The sequence below is a fragment of the Equus asinus genome, chromosome 9 (genome assembly GCF_041296235.1).
Source record: "Equus asinus isolate D_3611 breed Donkey chromosome 9, EquAss-T2T_v2, whole genome shotgun sequence".
Taxonomy (NCBI): domain Eukaryota; kingdom Metazoa; phylum Chordata; class Mammalia; order Perissodactyla; family Equidae; genus Equus; species Equus asinus.
Genome location: NC_091798.1, coordinates 60,714,608 through 60,738,347, shown reverse-complemented (window position 1 = coordinate 60,738,347; position 23,740 = coordinate 60,714,608). Strand labels below are relative to the sequence as shown.

Genomic DNA, 23,740 nt, shown 5'->3' with positions numbered 1-23,740 from the left:
ATAGGTGAGGCCAACATGGTACCATTCTAACATCAGATTTTTCCTCCCAGAAGCTTAGATTAGAGCAAGGCTTCAGAAATTTGAGATGTCTGACATAACTCTAGATAGCTGCATTTTGAAGATCTGTTATTTTCCCAAAGATCTTTCAATGCAGATAGAGCAGCCACTGGAATTTTGCTGCATATTTACATTAGTAATGATAATCTCTGGAGAAGATTTAAATTTCTTTTCACTTTGCAAAAATGTTGTGACCTAACTCTGAATGTTCCTCTGCTCAGTCAGCAGCACGTTGCCTTCAGACTCCCTGTCAGCGTGTTATTAAAGGGAAAGAACAGAGCCGCTGAACGATTTCTCTAATCACCCAGCCTGATTACAAAGAGGAGTAAATCACTAAACAGTGTGCCTTAAATGTAATAAAAAGAATAATTTAGCATTCCAACAGGAAGCAGCTCCCTCAGCAAGATAATGACATATTAGTTTAGGTCCAGGAAACGAGCCTCAGTGCTTATTTATCATAATCATGATCGCCATTACTTGTCGTTTATAGGTCATGTTAAGCACTTGTGGGGAGTTTCACAGGACACACACATGGTTCAGGTGCACGTGTGGGCCTCACTCTAGAAGTACTAGCCAAGGAATCAAGAGACTTAAGAAAAATGCCTATTGAATTCAGTTGAGCCAGGTGCATTTGTCACTCTCAAGAATAGGATTTTGTTCAGAGCCCAAAAACCTTTTCAAACAAGACCGATTTATCCCGTTCAGAGATTCTATAGTAAAGTTCTTGCAGCTTCAGATTCCCTATTATCTCCAAGTGAAGTCTTGCTGTTTGTTCAATGCTGCTCAATAGCCCAACCAGCCCCTGAGCCCAACTCCGTCCTGAATCCTCTCTTCCTCTCCCCCAATTATGACAGAACTTCTATGTACACTGTTGCTGCCTCCTCAAAGCAGCAGCAGTTGTCAAAACTACCTCCCACAAAGTGGAAAGTTTGCCTCAACTGATTAAAGCCTGAGGTTAATGAGGCCAGGTCCAAAAGTCCTATTCTAACCCATTAGTTTAACTACATGTCATGCTAATTGACTACTCTCCACTCCAACCACCTGCCTAGCAAACACATGAAAATGATCACTTTCATGATCATAAAAGGGAAAAGTGCCCTCAGGAGCCAATCTGTATCATACCTTCATCTAAGGCCATGTTAAAAGTGTAAAAGGCGATTATTCCAAAGAGGAAACTTCTTCTGCTTTGTAATTCTGTCCCTGAATACGAGTAAATAATGTCTAAGGGAATCATATTATCCCCAAAGCTCAGCCTCTATCTTCTCTAGGTTCTTGTAGGGGCATTTCTTGAAGTCTCCAGCCTTCAGATTCAGGCAACCCCAATCTCTGATCCAATCACCACATAGTCAGGGCCGGCCAATAGGTGTTTGAACTGTTACAAGTAGCCCCATCAAGACAGCTGGGTTTTGGTCTGCCTGCCAAGAGAAGCCCCCAGCCCAGGCACAGCAGGGCCAAGCCCAAGCTTTCATTTGGCCCCTAAGCCAAGCTCTGCTTACTCCCTGGATCCTGGCAGGCCCCAGGCACTGCTGCCTCCTTTGTGCAGCCTCCTGCCCTGTCTAGTGCCCAAGCCCAAACAGAAACACAGTCCATTTGGCTAGGTCTGGCCACTCTGCCTCTATGTTGTCTTCTGGAACCCTCTCATAGGATGACTTGCCACCCTCCAAGCTGAAGGCAGGATGCTCCTGCTGCCAGGGAACAGCAACCACAGACTGCCTGGTCCCCTGGTTTACAACAATTCCTGCATCCCCCTCTGCTATGCCCATTCCCCGTTGTGTATCTGGGGCTATCAGCTTCCAGACTCTAACTGGGCTGCCCTCTCCTTCCTCCACGCCTTCCAATGTCCTGAATGCCAAAGACCCAGCATGCCTTGCCCTCAAGCCGCAACATAACGGCTAATACTACCAACTTTACTTTGCCAAACTGCAGAATTGGAGAGCAGCTGAATAAGCACATGTTTTAAAATGGTAATGAGGGGATGTTTGAAAGAAAAGTATACAGGAACAGTTGGCAGAAAATTCCTTTCCGTGAGGGTAAACTGTTGTCATCCTGATGCCCGATTTTACTTTCTAATCCACCCCACTTTTCTGTACTGTCTGTTCTAGGGCCTAGAACAGATTTCTTTTCAAGTTACCTTAAAGCAAACGGCACTGTGAACCACTTAACTGAGAGCTGATAAACCACAGACCCGTGAGAAACCCTTCTCAGAAGATAGGGGTGAAGAGCAGTCCTGAAGCTCTTCTGTCTATTGAGCGGAAATCAGAATGTATGAAATAATGTTCCCCCACCCTGAGCCTGGGTCATGCCACACCCCCGGGGCTGGCTGTACCTTACTTCTTGCCACAGAGTCTTCATGATCTTCCTTATGTTCTTCTGGCCTGGACCCCTCTCTCCTCAGGGCAGCAAATGCTCCAGTGTCCACTTCCCTTTCTGGATGGAGGCAAGAACAATCACCAAACACTTTGCTAGTTCATGACCCTTCTTTAGTAAACCCTGAATTTGCTTAATCCCTGCCCTTGGGGAAGCTTATGAAGAGCTCTTTTTCTTCCCAAAGACTAGCTTTTGGTCTCATGATGCTTTTTTTATGGCAGGCGCAGAGCTAGTCCAGATGACTTTAAGGGAAATCTTCAATAGATAATCAATAAAGACAGTTTTTCACAAGAAAGGGGGAAAAATGGTTTTATTCATGCCCAAATGATACTACCCCACTTTTACATGGCAGTTTATAACCATGAAAGCACATTGACAGATATTGTTGGGTCATTTTGTTTTCACAAAATCTCAACACTGTAACTAGGTTGATCAATATGGTATCATCTACTCAACAGATGAGGAAATGAAGGCCCAGTGGAATCCAAGGGTTTATTCATGTTCACACAGCTGATGAGTGACAGAGCCAGGTCGAGGAGGCAGGTCTAGGAACCAGGTCTCTACTCAAGGAAGGGAAAGAGAACAGTCTCAGAAACAAACCATAAGACAGCCATCAGAGGATGAGAGAGATGATCACACAGACCTTTGAGGGTTGTCCTAGGCAGAGCTGTTAGGAGGTCTAGTGAGGCCTGGGCCGCTTCCATATCTACCCGCCTACACATGCATATGTGTATACATATACATACCTGTGTATATTTTTAATACATTCACACAAAATACAACTGAACATAGAGGCTCATTTGGTTATAAATTTGAGGTGTACGTGAAAGCCACAGAGGCAAGTTGCTGCCCCATCACCAGGCCTCCTACTTCTTGATCAGCCCTGACCTTAGGATTTCCTTTATGTCACTTGCATTAAGAACTAAACAATAGTTCTCTGTCCAGCCCCACTTTTAAAAGGTGGTCACTAGTGAAAGAGGGAAGGAGTTGATTCATTATAACCATTTGCTTTACTGCTACGGGAGTGCAACACCAGGAGAGCAGACGTGTGGGGATCGACGAGGCCCTGTGGACACTCTGTGAGCTCTGGCGGGATCATCAATCAAGGAGCCGCCTGGTCTGGGAGGCTGCCTCACTGGGCCACGTGGCTCGGGCGCAGCTGGACCCTTCTAAGCTGGCTGGGCATTGCTGGGCTTGGGCCTGGAGATGCCGGCTGCCTGCGGGCTCCTGGCCGGCCCTTGCAACTGTTTCATTTACCGTTTGGGACAATTCTCCACAGGGCTCAGGAAAGCGCATGTTGCTGCCACACTCGGCTCCGCTTCCCCTTCCAAGCCCTAATGAGGTGAAATAATGGATGCAGGAAAGTGTGCAAATGCAAATCAATATGGAACATATGTTCCAGCTCCCTCTCTTACCTCTGAGCCAGGCAAGGAGAGCAAAGGAAATGCTTTAGAAATATTTCTAGACCTGGGCTCCTTTCTCTCCCTTAAAGAACAAAAAAATGTGAAGTTACAGCTTCCTGGCTCCTTTGCAGCCTTGGCCCAGGGGGCAAATTGCCAATTTTGATGGCTTCTCAGGAATGGCTTTACTGCTCATTTGTCTTTATCCCACAACACAAAACAAAACCAGCAAGATAGAATGAAAAGAGAAATTCGGCACCAATTCCCCCATTTTGCTTCTGCAAATTCCCCAAGCATTCCTCTGAGCATGGAGAGGCAGACCCTGGGCTGAAGAGAAAGGATGGCCACAGGCCTCTGGACCTCTCTAGCCAGGCTTCCTGGCTCCTACATTTTGGCTCAGGCAGCCCAGGCCCAGGGCCAGGCAGAGCCGGGCCTTCTGCCGGAGCCATTGCGTCAGTGGGCTCAGCGGGCTACACTGCTGGCCAGGGAGGTCTCCGCTTTCCGGAGTCCAGGGGATGGATAATCTGGCATGACACTCCCCTCACTAGCCAAATCCCCTACACAGGGAGCTTTCTATAGGTTCTTTCAGGGCTCTCGTGAGGCTCTGAAGGAAGAAAGGGGAAGAAACTGGCATTTATATGTGGGCTGCCTGCTCTGAGCCCTATCCTCACCTCAACCCAGCATGGTCAGTGCTATCATTACCATTTTAGCAGGAGGAAATGAGACTCCAGGTGGTGATGTAAACAATGGAGGTGGAATGGAAACCCAGGTCTGCCCCTCTCCAAACCCTGGACCCTTTCACTGCACAAGGAGGCATTTCATTCTATGTATCCTGGTTACGGTCACAACATATGTCAATTGAGCACCCAGTATCCAAAAGTCTCCAAAGTCATTAGGCAGCAGGGGCAATTCAGTTCTCTACAGTGCCCATCTTTCCTCCTCCCGGATCTCAAGTGTTTTAAAAAATGATCACAGGGCCTCTCCTATTCCAATCCACGGGCCCTTATCCCAAATCAGTCATTACGCAAAATGGAACCCATACAGTGGACCTGACTTCAACAACTGTCAAAGTCTTTCAATATGCAGCAAAGTCCTGTTTATCCAGAACTCTCAGAAAAGGGGCAGGGGAGCTCCACAGTCCACCTGATTTAGTAGACAGTGTTGAAGCCCCGACACCTCTGATCAGCTATGCAACCTCAGCCAATTCAATTCATCCTAGAGGACTCTGCTTCCTGTTCTTCCTCCATGAAATGTGATGCTAATTGTGTCTACCCTTAAGGGCTGTTGGGAGAATTAACTATATTGGTCCCTGGAGGCAGACTGCCTCAGTTCTTGCTCCCAATCCACCACCTACTAGTTTACAACCTTGAGCACATTACCTAACCACTCTGTGCCTCTGTTTCTTCAACTGTAAAATGGGATTAAACATTGTGCTTACCATATAGGGTTGTTATAAGGATTGTACGAATTAACATTTGTAAACACCTAGAACAGTGCTGGCTCAGAGTAGTGTTATGGGAATTTAAATTAAAATATTAAACAATGACCATAAAGTGATTAGTGGCATACAGGAAGCACTCCACAATGGCAACTATATTTAAGAGTGACTTGCAAAGATTTAGAATGTCATATCTTTAACTCCCAACAGTAGCCACAGTTCTGATTGTTAATTGAGCCATCTGCCGTTAGGATGGTGAGTCAACAGGCATTTCTCCAATGTATGGCGTGCGCCCAGACGGTGTCATGATTGAGGAGCTCTGGTTCCATGCACTGTTCCTCTGGGTCTGATAGTCTCTGAATTAGCAGGCCTTGCTTCCCCACAAGCTGCAGATGAGTCAGTGACCCTGCTTGGGGGCAGCCATCTCTCCAGACTGATGTAGAGGGAAGATTCTAGCAACAACACAGGCAAACAGATGGATACTCCTGAGAGGACTCCCATTCTGTGCCCACTAGCTTGGAATACAGTACACTAGCCCAGCTGATGCCCCCTCAGGGAGAGGTTTATTGACCCCTTCATAATTTTAATGACTTGTAAAATTCTCTGATACAATGCCTAGCTACAAACATGTTTATTTTACTAAGAAATCCCAATGTGAGAAAACATTCTGATCCTGCAGTTTGAGTTTCTGGATAAGAAATAATTGGAGACAGAGACCATTGCTCACCAGGAACATTCCAACACTAAAGGTCAGCCAGCACGTCTGCAAACGTGGTTTTGGACAGACCTGCCGCTAATATCCGTGGGGCCCCAGACAAGAGTATAAATGGAGTCCCACTGTTTAAAAATATGTTCTGTCTTCCTATTTTGACAACAGTGAGGTGATGCACTAGAGAAGGTCAGATCTAAACTTGGAATTCTTAGACTCCTTGGAGTTTTGTGCAGGAATGACGTTGCACGAGGACAGCCATCCACGACTCTTTGCTCCCTCTGTACCCCAAGGGGCCTCATGTGCTCAAGCGTAGACACCACAGACCACATGTCCAAGATCCACCCACACTCCCTCAAATAGCCAACCCTCAGCCACCCCTCAGATTTAGGGTCACACGGTGGTGCCTGGACCACCCTCAGGAAGACAGGCCGACACTGGATACAGGAGGGGGGTTGTTTGCATAGAGAATTCCAGGAGCTCTGAACCCAGAATGTGGCCTACAAGTGAGTAGCATGGGCTGAGTGGGGGAAAATTCCCCTGGTCCTGCAGACTCTTTGCCCTGTAGGGAGGTATGTGGCTAGAGGAGGCCAAATTGGGGGCCTCTAAAGTGCAGGGTTCCTCTTGCCCAGGTCTATATTCTGAGACCTTCATCTCTGTCATGTAAAATGCTCAGTGGCCCTGGGTGAAAAGGATAGTGTATGACCCCACTGTCTACCTGAAACCTACATCACCCTCTTCTCTGCTCCTTCCTCAGACCTGGAACTGTTCTGCTTCTCTTCCCCAGCAGCCCCCAACAATTCTGCATGACTTGAAGTTCAACATCCCTGGTCCTTGAAAATCTTTGATTGGTTGAGCCTTCTTGTATCTCTGACAGTGGCATGGCCTGCAGGAAACATGTATTAAAGCATCCTGTACTCCTCAATCACATCTCTCTCAGTAGAATGTTGTCTACTCAACATGAGAAATGAAGATCTCATTTCTGTCTTGTTTCCTGTAGTAGCCATGGCTAACAACCAGGACCCTGGCTTCTGGGCCCAGGGTAACCACTAACCAGCTCTAGTTAGGATAAGTTGTCCATTCATCTATGTCCCATGCTCTTCCTTTTGTTGCCGTTGTTTTCTTTTGTACTTTTCCAAAAAGACAAATGATTGAGATGCATACTCAAGGTTTTTAAATTTAGAATAATAAAGTAAATCACTTGTTTCTGGTAAGTTTCACCATGCCACACATCATTCAAGCTTAGAATCCACACTGATGACAACTGCACTTGCAGGTCGTAAAAACACTCAAAAGAAACACTTCTAGTAAGGAACTGTGTGTTTGTTTTCTGTCTGAAAGCACTTTCTCCTGCAAAAGAAGTACTATCGTTTATATTTTGACAACTTATTCTAGTAATGTTTAATGCTCCATTTCTTTATCTAGTTCTCACCTCAGTTTCCCCAGCAGAACAATGAGGTGATGGGTTAATGCAGTGGTTCTCAGCTCTTTTTGGTCTCAGGACCCCTTCATAATTTTAAGAATTATTGAGAAGCCCAAAAATCTTTCTTTTAGATAGACTACATCTATCAATATTTAACATCTTAGGAATTAAAACTGGAAAGTTTTTTAAATTAGTAATAAGAAACTCATTACATGTTAACCTACAAAACATATTTTTGAAAAACAACTATTTTCCAAAACAAAAATAAATTAATGAGGAGAGTAGAATTGTTTCACTATTTTGCAAATCTCTTTAATGTCTTATTTGATAGGAGACAACTGGATTCTCACATCTATTTCTGTATTCAATCTATTCTGGTATGTAGTTTAAGTTGAAGAATATGAAGAAGGTCCAGCCTTACATAGATATGTAGTCAGAAAAGGGATATTTTAAGAGCCTTTCCAGATGATTGTCAATAGTCATCCACGATACTATATCAAACTTCATAAGTTGTAGTTTCTTAAAGATCAGTTGCAATGCATAAGCCATATCAATAAACATTTTGTATTGTTACATGAAAATCCATGGGTCCATCTTGCGCTTTGAATGTATCTTTTACTGATACATGATTTTGTAAAAGCATGCATTGGTCACTTGGAAATATTGGTTCTCTGGCTTATTTCAGATCTTACAAATGTTGACACATCGCTTTGAACAACATCAAAAAATCATATTCATTGATATTACCACCAATCTCATCAGAAAATCTTGAAGTATTAGGAAAATATTAAGTATGGTGGTAGACATATGTTTTCCAAATTTCTAATTTTTGCTTGAAAGCTAGAATTTTATCATTGCCAACAAATACTTTCAGGTGTTTTTCTTGAGATAGTAGGCTTAATTCTTTTCTTTTCAAGAAAATGTTTACCAGATTCCCAGGTCTGAATAATTAAAGCATGTCAGTCATTCTGTCAAGTAAAAACAGTATACAATGAAAAAACTGACTCAGCTTGCAACTCAAACAACACACAAGAGCTTAAGTACGCAGCAGAAATGCTTTATGTATACTTCCTCTTTTGTCATACAGAAAAGTAAAAAGTCATGTACTCAAGGGTCAAGATTTAATAAAATTAATAACTTGCGCCGCTTCATCAGGAACATTCTTAAGTAGAGCTGGCTTTATTATTTATTAGTGTGAGTGGATGGTGGTGAAGAGCACAATTTAGAGTCTTGATCCCTGCTAAGGCACCAACAGTTCTACTCACCATTGCTATGGTGCCATGATGCAAATGTCAACATGATGAAAAAAGCAAATCAGGTGCGGTATTGTTATGAAAATAGTTTTAACCTTGAAGACTCCCTGAGTATGCTGAGGACTTCCAGAGGTCCAGGGACCACACTTTGAGAATCACTGGACTAGATCAGTGCTTGAGTCCCTTCCAAGTTTAACATTTTATGATGTGTGTATTTGCTTCCTAGCTGGTACTATGCATCACTCATGATTCTAATGATGTTGTAGATCTCTCTCTTCTCTCCTGTACTTTCTTCCTCTTCAAACCTAATTGACCAGAGGCTTTCTTGCTTTACTTACTTCGAGTCAGCTGTTGCCTCATTTCTCTTCACGCCTACTTCTCCTTTCTGGAAAAATTACTCTGCACAGGCACTTCCATAATCTCCTCATGATAAGTTCATTCACTCATTCACTCATCAATAATCTTTAATGAAAGCCCACTATGCGATTGCCACTGTTCCACTCAATGGGGCACAATGATGGGACACAGAGGTCTTCTTCTCAAGAAGGTCCTTTGTTTACTGGCAGAAACGTACATATAAATAGAGGATTGCAATGGAAAGTTTTAACACGGTGTGTGCCAGTGTGGTCCAGAGAGAAATAAGTTCCATTAAAATCGTGTTATATAAAGGCAACTGGGAGGTGAGAGGCTGTATACCTGACTTTACCACACTATTCTCCAGAATCTTGACAAATAACCAGAGTGTTTATCCTGCCTGGTATCTATATATAACAATGAAACAATATCTAGAGGGGTTTTTCAGCTCAGTACTTTATGAAGATGAGAAGAGTTCCTAAGAATCACTGAACTCAGAATTGCTAACAGTAGTTCTCAACCCCAGAAACATTAGAACGACATGGTGTGCTCTGTTTAAATGCCCTGAACCCCTCCCTCCGAATGATTCATATTTAATTTTCCTGGGGCAGGGCCCAGGCATCAGTCTTTTTTAAAAGTTCTTGTGGTGTTTGTAATATGCAGCCAGGGTTGAGAACCACTACTCTATAATGAGATTCACATAAATGGTTAACAATAATAATTGTTAAGGAAATGCTAGCTGATGTTACAAACAAACCCAAAATCTCAGCAACAAAACAGAAGGCTCTCCTGGGCAGCCAGGAACTATCCTCCTGTTATTTAGGTAGTGATTCAGGGATATAGGCTTTTTGCATCTTGTGACTCTACTATCTTTAATGCATGGCTTCACTGGGTAAGAGGAAAGAGCATGGAGCGGGTCATGGGAGATCTTTATGGGCCAGGCATGGTGGCACCCCTCTCTTTCACCCACATTCCATTGGCCACAGCTCAGTCACTTGGTCACATCTAACCACAAAGAAGGATGGGAAATTTGGTTGTGTGTGCCTAGCAGGCAAAGAAAGCATGCTTGGGAATGTTTAGCCAGTCTCTGCCACAGAGATGCTTACACCCAAACAACTTAAGGAATATAGTTATCTTCTACAAATTCATTGCAAGGAATAAACAAAAAAAAATAATGAAGGGATCTTGTAGATTTTAAAAGACCAAAAGACAAATAAACCAACACAACAAGTGTGCCTTATTTAGATCCTGTTTTAAACAAAGCAACAAATTATAACATTTATGAGACAATTAGAAGTTTGAATGCTGATTAGATATTTGATAGATGTGTACTGAAATATTTCCAAATATAATAATTCTGTGTCTGGATACACTTCAAAAATAATATGAAGGCAAAGAGGACACAGATGAAACAAAATTGGCCATAAGTTGATAATTGTTGAAATTGAATTATGAGTATACTAGTCTGCCTGTTTTTACAGTTGGTTGAAATGTTCCATAATATAAGTCTTTGTAAAAAAGAATACAGTTGTAATTTGAATTGTAGCGTTCAGCCCCTTCTCCCTGTGGAATTACTGCCAGGTCTGCCCCTGACCTAAGGAAACAGTCCCTATGCTGTTCTGTCTACATCTTTTCTGAGAAGTGCAATTTCTCTAGAGAAATCCCTATTGCTTCAAAGCTTTTGTAACGATGTCTTAGTCTTTGCTTTTATTTGCCCAGCATATACTCATTGAGTCACCGATTTCTGCTGGAAGCTTTGTTTACTCAACACTGTCTGCAAGATGCTGACTGTGCCTGGGGACACTGCAGCTCCCTGCCTCTCTGCTCTGAGCCCTCAGTGCCAGCATAGACAGGCAAGCATCCTTCAGTGAAGGATGTTTATCAAAAGTCCCTTTTGGTAAAAAGAATCATTTCCTGCTTGAAAAATAGAAACAAAAAGCTGGATACATACCAGTATTTTTTTCATGTTATGTGTAAACACATCCCAAGAAGCAGAGCTTGAAGGAAAGACTGTGCATCACTTTATAGGTAATGTTGGAGAGGTGAGGATAAGGCTTGACGTGTGCAGCGATAGAATCTAAGAACTGTTTTTCCTTATTAGTGTTTCTCCTTTCCTTCTTGCTGAAAATCACATCAGTAGTCAATATGTTCTCCTGCCCGAGGTCCCCTCAGTTCTCCTGATTCTCAGGACACAATTTTAACAACTCTTCCTGGGGAACTCTTTACCAAAAGAACTCTCCCATTGCTAAGGGACGTTCACCTGTCCATCTTCCATTTCCTTCTCTCAATTTAGAGAAAGACTCAAAATTAGAAGTCAAACTTAGTTGTTCACATCTATTTACTCTGCACAGCCAGATTTTCACCAAATTCCAGCTTTCTTCTCTATCTCCAAGATTTTTCCCTTCTTCCACATCTTTATAGCCACATCTTCTGGATCCTGGCCATTTCTTGTTTCTCTTGCAAGATGTTTCCACTTAGTCATCTATCCTCTTGTTCTTTCTTTAACTCTGTGAGGTTTAGGACTTGAAATGAATTTGCCTTATTGCCCTTTAGTTCCCAAATATCCCACTCTCTGTATATGATTCCTCTGGAGCCCTTCAACCTAAGCATATTGTCCCTACTTCTCTCCCCAGAGGGACATAATCCACCACCTCTGCTTCTCTGGTTTAGCAACTCCCAGGTTCTGGAGCCCTTTGTACAGTTGTGTCCACAGGACGCCAACCAGGGTAGATTGGGTCTGTGAGCTACAGACACTTTTAGTTATTCTCCTACCTTTGAGTGAAGATCTTCATAAAATCTTCAGCCTGACCTCCATTGTGCTGTGAGGTATTACTAGAAAAGTATAGTGTTTTCTTACTCAGAGCTGTGTTAATGGGGAAACAGTGCCACCTGGAGATAGTGGCAGAAATAATTAACTGAAGACCTTTAGGAAGATAACAAATCATAGGACATAAAAGTTAGGGTTTCTCAGAGTCCCTCTACAATCTCCATTGCTAACTCTGGAGGATATTTGCTTATTTTTAGATGAAGGACTATAGACAGTCATTGCTTCTTCTCCAAACTTCTCACACAGAATTATCATGAAGAAAGCATCCTTTGGAGGGACATAGAGGTGACACAGTATACACAAGAGAGAAAGAGAAAATTACAGGTGGCCTGTGGATTGCAAAACTCAGTTCCAGTGCTACTTCTGCTACTAACCAGGTTGTGTGGAGTCACCTCACCCTCAGAAGCTGTTCCCTATAAAAAGATGATCTCTGAGCTCCCTTACAACATCAAGATTCCATAGTTTTAGATGCCTATGTGAGTGATCATGTGTGTTTTGTGTGTCATATGGATACACATACCCACCCAACCATGCAAACATCCCAAAAAAAATAGGATACCTTCCTAATTTGTTTACCATCTTTCTCTCTCTAGGGAGTATGCAAAATGCATCCATCAATATCAGACCATAGAGAAACAGAGATGAATTTGTGCCTAAAAGACAAGAAATTCAGGATGCTTTTATTAAAGCTGAGCAGTCAACATGAGAAAGCAATCTTAATTCTTATGATATTTTCTTTTGGGCTGTGTAATACAGCAATTGAAAGCATCAATTCTGAAACTAGATTGCCAGGGTTCAAATCTTAACTCTTCCATTTACTATCCATATGACTTTAGACAAGTGCTTAGCCTCCTAATATCTCAGTTTTCCTATTTGTAAAATAGGAAGAGTAAGATAACCTACTTAATTTAGTTACAGCGAGGATTAAATGAGGTAACATATGTAAAGTTCTTCCAACAATGATTGGCACAGAGTGAGTGTTCCATGAATGTTCCCTTGCTTCTTGTCATTACAATAATTGACTCGAGAGTTCCAGGGGCTAGAAAAGTTTGGCCTTTGTGATGGTTTTGGAAATATGGAATCATATCTTTTTAAAGGAGATGAAAATTTTGAGAATCTAACCCATCTATTCAACCAGGAGAGTTTGCAGAACATGACGCACTTTTAAGTGTGTCAATTTATTTCCTCCTATTTGTCAGGAGAAAGATATAGACAAGATTTCTCAAAATGGTGGGCCCAGAATTTCCCCTTTTCCCATACAGCTCGAGTCATATTTGTTCCCCAAGCAGCATACTTCTCCAGTCCTGTCCTTCCTGGTTCAATAAATGGCAGCAGCTATTTGCTGAAGCCGGGACCCAGAAGTCAGCCTTGATTCTTCCCTTTGCCTCATCTTCCACATCCAATCATTCAGCAGCCATAGCCATTTCCACTTCCAGAATATATCTGGGCTCTGACCACCTCTCTTCATCTCCACAGTATGATCTAAGCTGCCACCCCACTCTGAACACTCCCAACAGCCTCTGACTCCTCTCTCAACCTTTCTCATTCTCCTACAGTTCAATCAACCTAGCAGTCACAGACCCTCAACAAATGCAAATCAGATCATCAGGTGCTTCATATTTGTCATTCTCTATAATCCTCACAACAGTATAAAGTGCCTGGTATTTGGCCAATATTAATTTCTTGCACTTCCCTGTTCTGATCCTGTTTCTAATGAGGCCTCCATTTTCTCCACGTTCAGATCGTGAAGTCACATATCTTTCTCCAACTCCTTTCTTTGCTCAAGGATCTTATCAGCTGGGTGTGCTGAGGAAGAAGGGTGAGGTGAAGAGTAATATTAGCCCAAGTTAGTTCACTAGAAAGAGTTGAGTATTTAACAGACATCACAGAATTAGCAGCAGGAGACCCAGAGGAAGCATGGCTGCATTTCCTGCACTAAATAATCCTGAATCAGAGTTCTTAGCAGGGTGCCTAGAACTACAGTTTTTCAGTAAACATGATTTGGATTCATCCATGAACTAATGAATGATTGAACAAATGATTAAACAAACCCACCTGCTGGCTGTCCTACTTAGAGGCAGAGAAATAGACTGCTCATCTCTATGAGTCTATGGGTCCTCATTAGCATTAGCCATAAAAAATATGTTGGCGATATTAAATGTCCCCAAGCAAAGCAGAAGCCATGTAGTACGTTCGAGTCCTCCAGGACACCAATGACAAATGTCTTCCCCAAATTATGCAGACCCCAGAGAGCTGAGTTATCATGAAAGTTCACCAGAGCTCCATGTCCTGACACTGCAACTAGGTCTCAAAATAAGAAGCAGAATATTTAAAAACTAACAAAAAGAAAACCCACTTCTCCTGGAGAACTGGAATCATCAGAGGAGAGACTCAAAGTAATAATAACTTATTTCATACAGAGTAATTAATAGTCTCAAAGCGTTATACACATGGCAAAATGCCCATCTCAAAGGGAGAAGAGCATATGGTAACACTAAACACATTCATAACAAAGAAGCAAGGAATAGTTAAACAGAAGGCTTTGGTTCCTAAAGCCTGTATATTTGGACTGTCCCCTATAGTCATCTAATTTTAAATTGGGACAGGTTTTGTAAGATGGGCCCATATTTGAGCAAGGTCAAGCACTGCCAATGACTGTTGTTAGAACATGAGTTCTCACTGGTCCCTTCTTTCCTTCCTCTCTCCCTCCCTCCTATCCTGCCAAGGGCAAGAATGTGCCCAACACACTCAGTATTCACCGAACTAATATTTACCAACATAAAGTGGTATTTTTTTAATGACAGACACAAATGGCAAATAAACGTATTAAAAAATCTTACTAGTTATGAAAGAAATGAAAATTTAAAAATAATAGGCACCATTATCTATCTATTAAGATTGCAAAACAAATTTCAATAAAAGTAACACCAAATTCTGGTATCATCATGGTGAAACTATACTCAAATTGTTTCAAGAGCTAGAAAAACATTAATGCCCTTTGATCCAACAGTCTCCTTCTTGGCAGTGTCTTCTGAATACATAAAACAGAAACAGGAAAACATGACATACATAAAGAAAAAATTTTAAACTTCAGCATTGAAGAAGGGTTCAAAGGAGAGCGATTCTTCCATTCAATGCCCTTTGTTATAGCCGTGACAAACTTGAAAGTATTTTTACGTAACTGTCAATAAGAAAGAAGAAGACAAAATAGTGAACTGCCAGAAAAAAACCTAGATGCTTAAGGACTATTTATGTTCAGGCATTATGACTCCAGGACACTCAACCATAATTGGAGGGCTTGGGATCAAGGCACTAGGGGAAGAATCTGTCAGAAGCAAGGAAAATATTCTTTCTCAACGGCGCTGGCAGCTATAGTTCTCTGATATAAGAGAATTGGATTAAGGACAATTAGGGCATTTGGGAAGCAAACTTCCACTCAGTGACACTAGCACCTATTTCTGTTTTTGTTCTGTGAAAGGGCATTGCAAAGAAGTGACCAAAATTAGGTAGAGAACAACATTAGCATGAAAAAACAATTTAAATGAAATAAGGTTCAAAGACAGCCTCAAATACCTCCCAAAATAGCGGACTATAAAAGACGAAGCGTTCATTCCTCGGGGTTTTTTCTCTTGGGGTGAGAAAAGTGCAACTAGAAACTGAGTGGAATAATTCAAGAGAACAGGAGAAGGGGGTTGGGGGCTCTGCCCGGGCGCAGGAGACTGGATGGCGCAAACAGAGATAAGGACACGACACGGCCCTCCTCACGGCTTTCTGCACGTGCCTTCACCCACTCCAAAGGAAGCACCATGTGATTTTCTGCTTGAAAATCAGACCTACTCAGTTCTCAAAGAAGTGTGCTCTCTGATGGTAAATTTCGCAAATAAACGTCCTAAAATTTACCAATTTGTTTATGAAATTTAACCACGAAAGCTGTCAAGAGGCCTTTTTATGCAGTTGCATTTTATTGGAGTAATTAAAAATACGTGTTTTGGATTCTCCCTTTTCTGTTTCACTGAATGCATTCCTTCCCTTGAAGTTTTCAGTGAAAGAAATAAATCACAGATCAGCATGGACAATTATCTCCGGAGTTGTAGGGAAAACAGCACGCTGCTGCCTCTGCTCGCTGGTTTCTGTGCCCTAAATGCTTGGCAGCGCTCCCGCAAATTACATCAAGGAGAAGCTGCTGTTTAAAAGGTGATTCCTCACTTGAGCCTTTGGTTCCTTTGATCAAATAGCAGTTCTTTAATGAGAGTTTTCTTAGTTTTGCGGCCAGGATCACACACCTTATCATTGAAAAGCCACTGGAAAAGGGAATGCATCCGTGTAAACATAATCCTGCCTGTAACTTTTAGTGTTCCTCAAACTAAGGGAGAGGGAGACCAGAGAGACTGGGGCCGTTAGTAAGGAGTCGAGTTTATAAATGAACCTGGGATGACGGACCCTGGACGCTACAAAAAACAATGGAAACACCGTAGACAGCAGTTTTGGGATAAATAGCAGCATCCACTGTGTAGGAAAATGATATTGTTAAGTATTACTCTATTGTGCAATTGTCATATTTCAGAAGACTGGATTTCACCCATCATATCACCAAATTTATGCATAATAAATTGTAGAATCTACATTTTTTTACAATGGAAAATAAATTGTCAACAGATGGACTAAGTGGTAGACATCCCTAGTTCTTTCTTCATAAATTATGTTTTACTGAAAACCGAAAAGCTTAAAGAAGCGTGGCCACCTTCCCCTATTCAGGCTTGTCGGGTCCTGAGGCGGCTGTCCTGCAGAGGCCCAGATGGCCTTCAGTAAGCGTATTAACGCAGTGCTCCTGAGGTGTGGTCAGCGACGGAGCCTAGTGCCTCAGCATCACCCAGGGGTTTCACTGAGAAGTGGGAATCGTCAGGCTGCACCCAGACCTCCTGGATCAGAACCCCTGGGGCCAGAGACAAGCGATTGAGTAGTAACAGGCCCTCCAGGTTCTTATGTGAGCTAAAGTTTGATGAGAATCAACAAACGAAGTAATATTCACGAAAAAAACTTCACTCTCCCAACACTGGAATTATATCCAGTTTCGCAAAACATCTCATAACTCTCTGCTAATGCAGCCTGATGTTTCTCCTCAGAGTGTATGCATCCATGGCTTTCAAAGCCATCGCAGCTCTCCCCATGCTAGGGAATAGCCACGTTTTGCCTAGATTTTGGAGGCAAATTCCTAAACACCAGAATAGGAGTGTTCTTACAGAGAGAGACCATAACTCCATCGCTTAGTCATCTACCTTCCCTAGAGGAAACAGAGGCTTCAGGCATCAGCCTGCCCAGCACAATTAATCACCCAGAGGTGGATTCTGAAAGAGGAGCAGCCCAGGAAAGTGAAGGGGCAGTTGTCTGAGCTTATACACTAGAACCAAGGCCAAGAGGGATGGCAGGGTACTGGCTTCACAGCCCCCAGTCAGCAGGCCTCCAGCTCAACCCAGCTTCTCAGAACCTCAATTTCCTCCCTCATAAAATGAGCAAGTTGAGCTTCATACCCTCTAACGGCTTTTCCAGATCTCACATTCCGTAATCGAGCCTTGGCCAAGTCACTTTGTGAGTCTCAGGTTCTTTCCCCATGAGAGAAGACCGGCTGATGTTCTAGGGTGGCAAGAGTGCAGGCATCCACACCAAGCAGATCTGGTTCAGCTCATCCCTGCACCACCTACCAGCTGTGACAACTTGGGAAAAATCATTTCATTTCTTCAAGCGCCGTCAACTCACCCACAAATAGGAGTAAAATACTGCCCTTGTAGGTCAGCTGAGCAAGTTAAATGAAATCATCTATGTCATCTTCCCGGATCAGGCCTGGCAGCTGGTGGCTAAAGAATAAATAGTGTCAATCCTTTCTACCTTTTTGTGTGTGATCATCACAGAAGATGTACACAAAGCATTACATAAATGTGGCATGAAGTCCCCACAATAGGAAAATGAGCTAAAGGACCTGAGGTTTCCTCCATCCTCCAATTCCACAGTCACAGACACCTCAACAGCTTTCTGACATGATGCTTTAATTGCAACCTGTGTTAGTACTTGCTTTTACATCTGCACGCATTGTAATTAAATAGATTGCAATTAGAAGCAGGCTAAATTACCTTCACGCGGTTTAAAGGGAAAAAATAAAACTGAGAAATTGATTGATCTCTGTACACTGCCAGTTTGGTTCTAATTCCCAGATAGTATTATTTAAAATAATATTGTTAAATTTTGATATAGTGATGAAAGAACTGAAAATCCCCTCTTGGAGGGTGGGGGGCACTTTCAAGGAAAGGGCATAGAAACAGTAAAGAATCCTTCTGCTCTGTTAGGAGGAAGGGGTTCAGGTTTGTACTAAGGGGGCTGAGGTCTGCGTAGGGTTCTGCTAGATGTTTAACAAATATTTGTTGGGGTTGCTGAATTTAGCACTCCTCCATGACGTCTGACCGATATCCCAAGTGAGGAGGGCTGCCTCTTTTGGTGATGTGCCAGGTACACCACCATGGGTGGTTCTCTTTGAATATGCAAAAATGAAGAAATTCAAATTTTATTTATTCTACACAAAAATCGATGTAAATAGAGAGCAGCAGTCCCAATTTGAATCTAAGCCATGTGTATTGCCCAGGTTCATAGAAGGCTAAATGCCGGGACCTCCCAGGAACCTCTTGGGAGGGGATGTGGGCTAACGGAGGCTTTAGGGTGACCAATTGTCCCAGTTTTCCAGGGACTACCCAGTTTTAGCACTGTAAGTCCCCATGCTAGGAAACTCCTCAGTCCCAGGAGACTGGGAAAGTTGTCATCCATGGTGCATGACAAGCTTGGCCCAGGAACAAAGCCTCAGCCTGGAACCCAGTATATTGAGGTGTTTCTCATTCAGCTTTGCCATCTCATGGCCCAGCCTCCTCACTCCTTTCTCAACACACAAAGTCAGAACCCTTTTTGGGAACTAGAAACAATAAGGGAATATTAGGCACACTGTCTCACTGTCGAGACACCCGCAGCTCCGTTTAGAAGCCCTGTAGAAGTGTGTAATCCCAAAAAGGGGTCTGCCCCACTTTGTCAGCAGGCACAGTGGCACTGTGGCTCTGGGGCCAGGGCTGTAGCACCTCACAGCACAGCAACATCCACCTAGGAGGGAGCAGTGCCTGGTGAAGGTGGCAGTGCCCAGCTGCAGGGAGATGGAGCAGGACAAGGGGCATAAACCAGGACTCCCACAAGCCACCGCCTGGAGAGACCTTGCAGGCCAGTGGAACCCTGTGCAAGCAAGAACCAGGACAATGGGTTATTTTTTTAAGTTATTCTAATTCAGTTCTAATTATAAATACCATGTAATGATATATAGAGCAAGAAGGGGAGGGAGAAAAATTATCTCTTAAGTACAAAGGTATATTCTCATTTTTCAGCTCAGAATGATGAAAAAGCAGTCCCAACTAGGAGTTTTGTTAATTTTGGGGTTACATAGTGCATCAGGTGTTTTCACAGTTTTTGACATCATCTGTCCAAGGTTTCTTTTCAGTTACAAAATCAAATCTTAGAACATAGAGCCCAGAGGAGCCTCAAAGATCAGTGCCCCTGCCTTGAGGCAGATTCTATATTATTGTTGTTATTATCATTATTGATATTTAACAGATCACTACTGCACTCAGGCCCTGAGGTGTCGGTGAAGTCACTGCTGTTGGTCACCCAGCTAATGTTTGGAGCAGAGACTGGAATACAGGTTTCCTGGTTGAGGTGGTTGCTATTTCCCAGTGCCTACACTGATTAAATTCTAGCTGTCAAACAGCTCGCTCACATTCCTGGGTCTTATGGGAGCAAATATTTCCAGCATTCTCTTAGGTTGCCCAAGCCTGATCCTCCCCCATTTTCCGGTGAAGAGTTACTACACACTTCCCAATGTTCAAGCCCCACCTTGCCCCTTCCTGTGTTCTGGAATAAAAGTATAATCTGATTGACCATACTTAATTTTTTTGGTTTGAGGTCTTCAAATTACCTATAAGAAGAACCACCAGGACAAAGCAAGAGAGAAGCTATGGACACATAACATAGTAGAAAGAGAGACCCAATCCTAAAGATGCATTCAGGTTCTTACATAACTACTAACTGTGCAACCTTAGGAAAATCACTTAGCCCTTCTGATCCTCTGTCTCCCGAGTATAAAATAATGGACTTTAAGAAATAGAGAAACAAAATAAGGTAAAGATAGATGTCTAGGAAAAATAAAGAAAAGGAGGGAGAGAGTGAAAAAGGAGGGTAGGAAGGAATGAAAGAAGGGAGGGAGGGAGGAAGAAAGGAAAGAAGGAACAAAGGAAGAAAAAACTTGAAAATTCAGAAGTCCAGTTAAATCTATTTCAACCAATACAGAGAATAGTAGGCTCTGAGGAACGAGAGGGAGTACAGAGTTCCTTTACATCGAAAGCTCTCTTGTCCCATGTCACAGGGAGGAGGCTCAGGCCCAGAGGGTAGAGGGACAGTCCCAGGCTCACACAGCAGTCCTCCACAGGAGATCTAAGCACTGCCCTGTCTGCTGCCTCCCAGCCCAGTGGGCCCTCTGCCGCACAGCTCCTCTTTTGTTCCACCAGAAACTTGGTGTTGGAACTGATTTCAAGCAATATCCAACGCAAATAACATTTCCTCAAAAAGTGGTCCTTCTGCTGGGCTAGAAAATCATACCCAGAGAGTTTGTTGCCGTAATAAATTTTGACCTATAATATTTAAACTTTAAAAAAAGACAGTGTTCCTTCCTACTTCAAAAAAGGAACAGAAGGAAGGAAGGGAGGGAGGAAGGAAGAAAAGAAGGACAGAAGGGAGGGCGGGAGCTGGAAGCCCTAATACGTAAATAATTTCATCCAGCACCTTTTCAGCTGTGGAGAATGGGCCAGAGGGCAAGCTGTGCAGGATCCTGCGGCTACAGAATGTAGGTGTTGACTGTCCCTCATGACTGAAGAGTCTTCCTCCAGCTCAGGGCGGAAGGGCGGGAGGAGAAACACACAGGACCAGAGCCGAAGACCAGAGTCTGAAGATCCATCAGGCAAGGAGAAAACACTGTCCTTTAAGGTAAAAGGGGATAGGAGACATGGAACTTAGTGCCTGGGATTAGTTTGACACCAAAGACTCTCTTCCAGTAGCCCCGTCATGGATGAAGCTGGCGTATCTGGTTAAAAAAAAATACCAGTGAACAACAGCTATAACTTTATGCAGTGCAGCAAAGTTATTTATGTCTTGGATTTTCAGAATGATCCCTCAGTGTCTTGTATTTCTCCCTGAACTTCTCATGGGACTCATTCCTTCAGTGCTTGCTGCCTCGAAGTATGTTCACTGAGTACTCACGGCCCTTTACACACAACTGGCACTCCAACTGGCCTCCAAGAGGCTACGTAATTTTTTTCTCATTCCTATATAATTCTTTACTCATAATTCTAGCCTCACTCTTCCCTTGAAAGATGTATTTTCTTCTGAAATAATCCCACCATAGTTATAGAAGCCATTCTGTACACAAAATCTAAATCCGCAAAGTTATAGGAAGATCAGTATTCTGTCTTTTCAAGAAATGCTTTCCTCCAGCCTAACAGAACATTTCTGTTGTCATGCAAAGCAGTTTAACCAAGCTGAAGCAAATATACAAGAAAACCAGTTATATTATATATAACAAATATAAGTATTGATTTCTTTATAAAGTTAATGCTCACCCTGAACGAGGAGAGAAAAGTGGACTTGCACCTTCAAGTTGCTAATTGTCTTGCTAGGAGCTTGCCTCAATTCAGTTCCTACCCTGCTCTTCCTTTAACACTCTCTCCAGCTCTCTAAGAGGACACAACGAGGGAAACAACATCCTGTGGACCAATAATATTGTTTGAAATAGTTAAAAAATGATTGCTTCACATAAACAGTTCAAGTGACAGAAGTAGAAAACTGTTTTTGTTTTATCTGAACTGCTTTTCCTTTCTCATTAGTCATGATGTTCTTCAGTCAGCCACAACCTTGGACATTTTTTCCCTAACACAGCTAAAATAAGGTCTCTCCCTCCTTCTCTCTCCTGCTCTGCAGGCCTATCAGATAAAGTCTCAGATTGGGCTTCTGCCCAAGGAGGCCTTAGTTAATCGTGTGTAATTATGCTGCATCCTACTTTCAAATGCTGGAGCCGCTTCTTGTATCCTTGTAACACAATATGACTGAAAGCTCCGACTGTCGTTGAGGCCCTGGGAGTGCCTCCCCTCCCATCTGAGCATTTCATAATACCACAGCACTCTGCTGAGTGGTGGTGATCTTTAAATATAATGCAAGGCACGGAGCTAAATTAGTAATAACAGCTGCTGTCAACGTTCCCTTGGGCCCTGGTCAGCTCCTTGCCAAGGGACTGCACTGCTAAGCCAGTGACATTTCTCATTCAGACAGTAAAGATAAATAAATGATCAGGTCAGTCAACAGGCGACCGACATGTTCATCCTACCTGGTAGGAAGGTTTTCACTGTAACACAAACTTCAAATTAAAAACCAGAAAGTCCTCTGGGGCCAGAGACTATTTTCTGGAAATTCTTGTGTGGTGGTGTGCTGCCTTTGGAGTGTTCTTCTCTTGTTTTAAGAGGTATAGTGCTTTCCAGCAGATTGGAAAACCTCTTTAGTTAATTCAAACCTTATACAGTGGAGATAGAACGCTTGAGCACATCTTGGTCCTTATCAAACAAAGCGAAGCCATCTCTAGATATGTAGAAAACTTTTAATTTGTATCTGTATTCTGAGCTAGGAAGCAAAGGGAAATCTATTTATCTTTGAGCACTTTAATTGTTTTTTTTTTTTTAACGTAAGCAAGAAGTTAATAATCCTAAATCATTCTCACAAATGGCTTGTCTAATCCTGAGGTCAGACGAGATACATTCCATTATACTCACCACGACAACTCAGTAGTGTCCTGCTGAGACATTATTATGTTGGAGGTCAGGATTGCCAGTCCAGCTTTAGGAAGTAGTTTAACCTCTCCTGGCAACTTCCTCTTGGCCTGCAATTAGAGGACACTGCCAGTAGGTGGTGATGTTGTGAGGAGCTCGTATAGTGTAGTTCACAGGCATTAGGATCACCTGGAGGATCTTATTAAGAGCGCAGACTCCCGGGGCTGGCCCTGTGGCCGAGTGGTTAAGTTCGCGTGCTCCACTGCAGGCAGCCCAGTGTTTTGTTGGTTTGAATCCTGGGCGTGGACATGGTACTGCTCATCAAACCATGCTGAGGCAGCGTCCCACATGCCACAACCAGGGACTCATAACGTAGAATATACAACTATGTACTGGGGGGCTTTGGGGAGAGAAATGAAAAAATAAAATCTTTAAAAAAAAAAAAGAATGCAGACTCCCAGGCCCCATGCCTACTGAATCAGAATCTCTGAAAGAAGAAAACAAAAATCTGCATTTTTAATATGTGCCCCAGGTAGCTTTTTTGCACTTCAAAGTTAGGGGACCACTTATTCAAACAGTTGTATTCCATCACTGATATGGCTGACTGAGGCTTCTACTAGCTTGCTTTCCCCCTTCACTGTCCCTTTCAGATCAATCTTGTGATTAAAAGAACAGAGAAATAAAACAGATACTCCTGGAGAACATATCAAAATGTGAAAAACAAAATCCTCCAGGACAGCCCTCAACTCTCACTCACACAATGTGGCCTCCAGTCCCATCCCCTAAGGAGACTGCTCCTCTGTGATGCGGCCGTCCAGAAGCGAGCAGTCACACAGAGCAGTTCAAGAGCCAGACGGGCCCAGGGTCCCAGGGTTGAATCCCGGCTTCACGCTGTTTCCTTGTGTGGCTCTGGGCAAGTGATGGAACATATATAAACCTCAATTTCCTCAAGCATATTGTGGAGTTAATAATAGCGCCTACTTGATAGCAATAAGTAAGACTAAATAGTCCTTAGCACTCCAT

At 42.9% G+C, this 23,740-nt stretch overlaps 1 long non-coding RNA gene across 1 annotated transcript; it reads right to left on the bottom strand.

Moving 5' to 3' along the window:
* Nucleotides 1-2,718: 2,718 nt before the first annotated feature.
* On the bottom strand, nucleotides 2,719-21,638 carry LOC123289957 (uncharacterized). The gene is made up of 3 exons (XR_006534237.2): nucleotides 21,521-21,638; nucleotides 20,688-20,881; nucleotides 2,719-2,984 (listed from the first exon to the last, which is right to left on the bottom strand). It is a non-coding gene; the product is annotated as an uncharacterized lncRNA (long non-coding RNA).
* Between the last annotated feature and the right edge of the window lie 2,102 nt (nucleotides 21,639-23,740).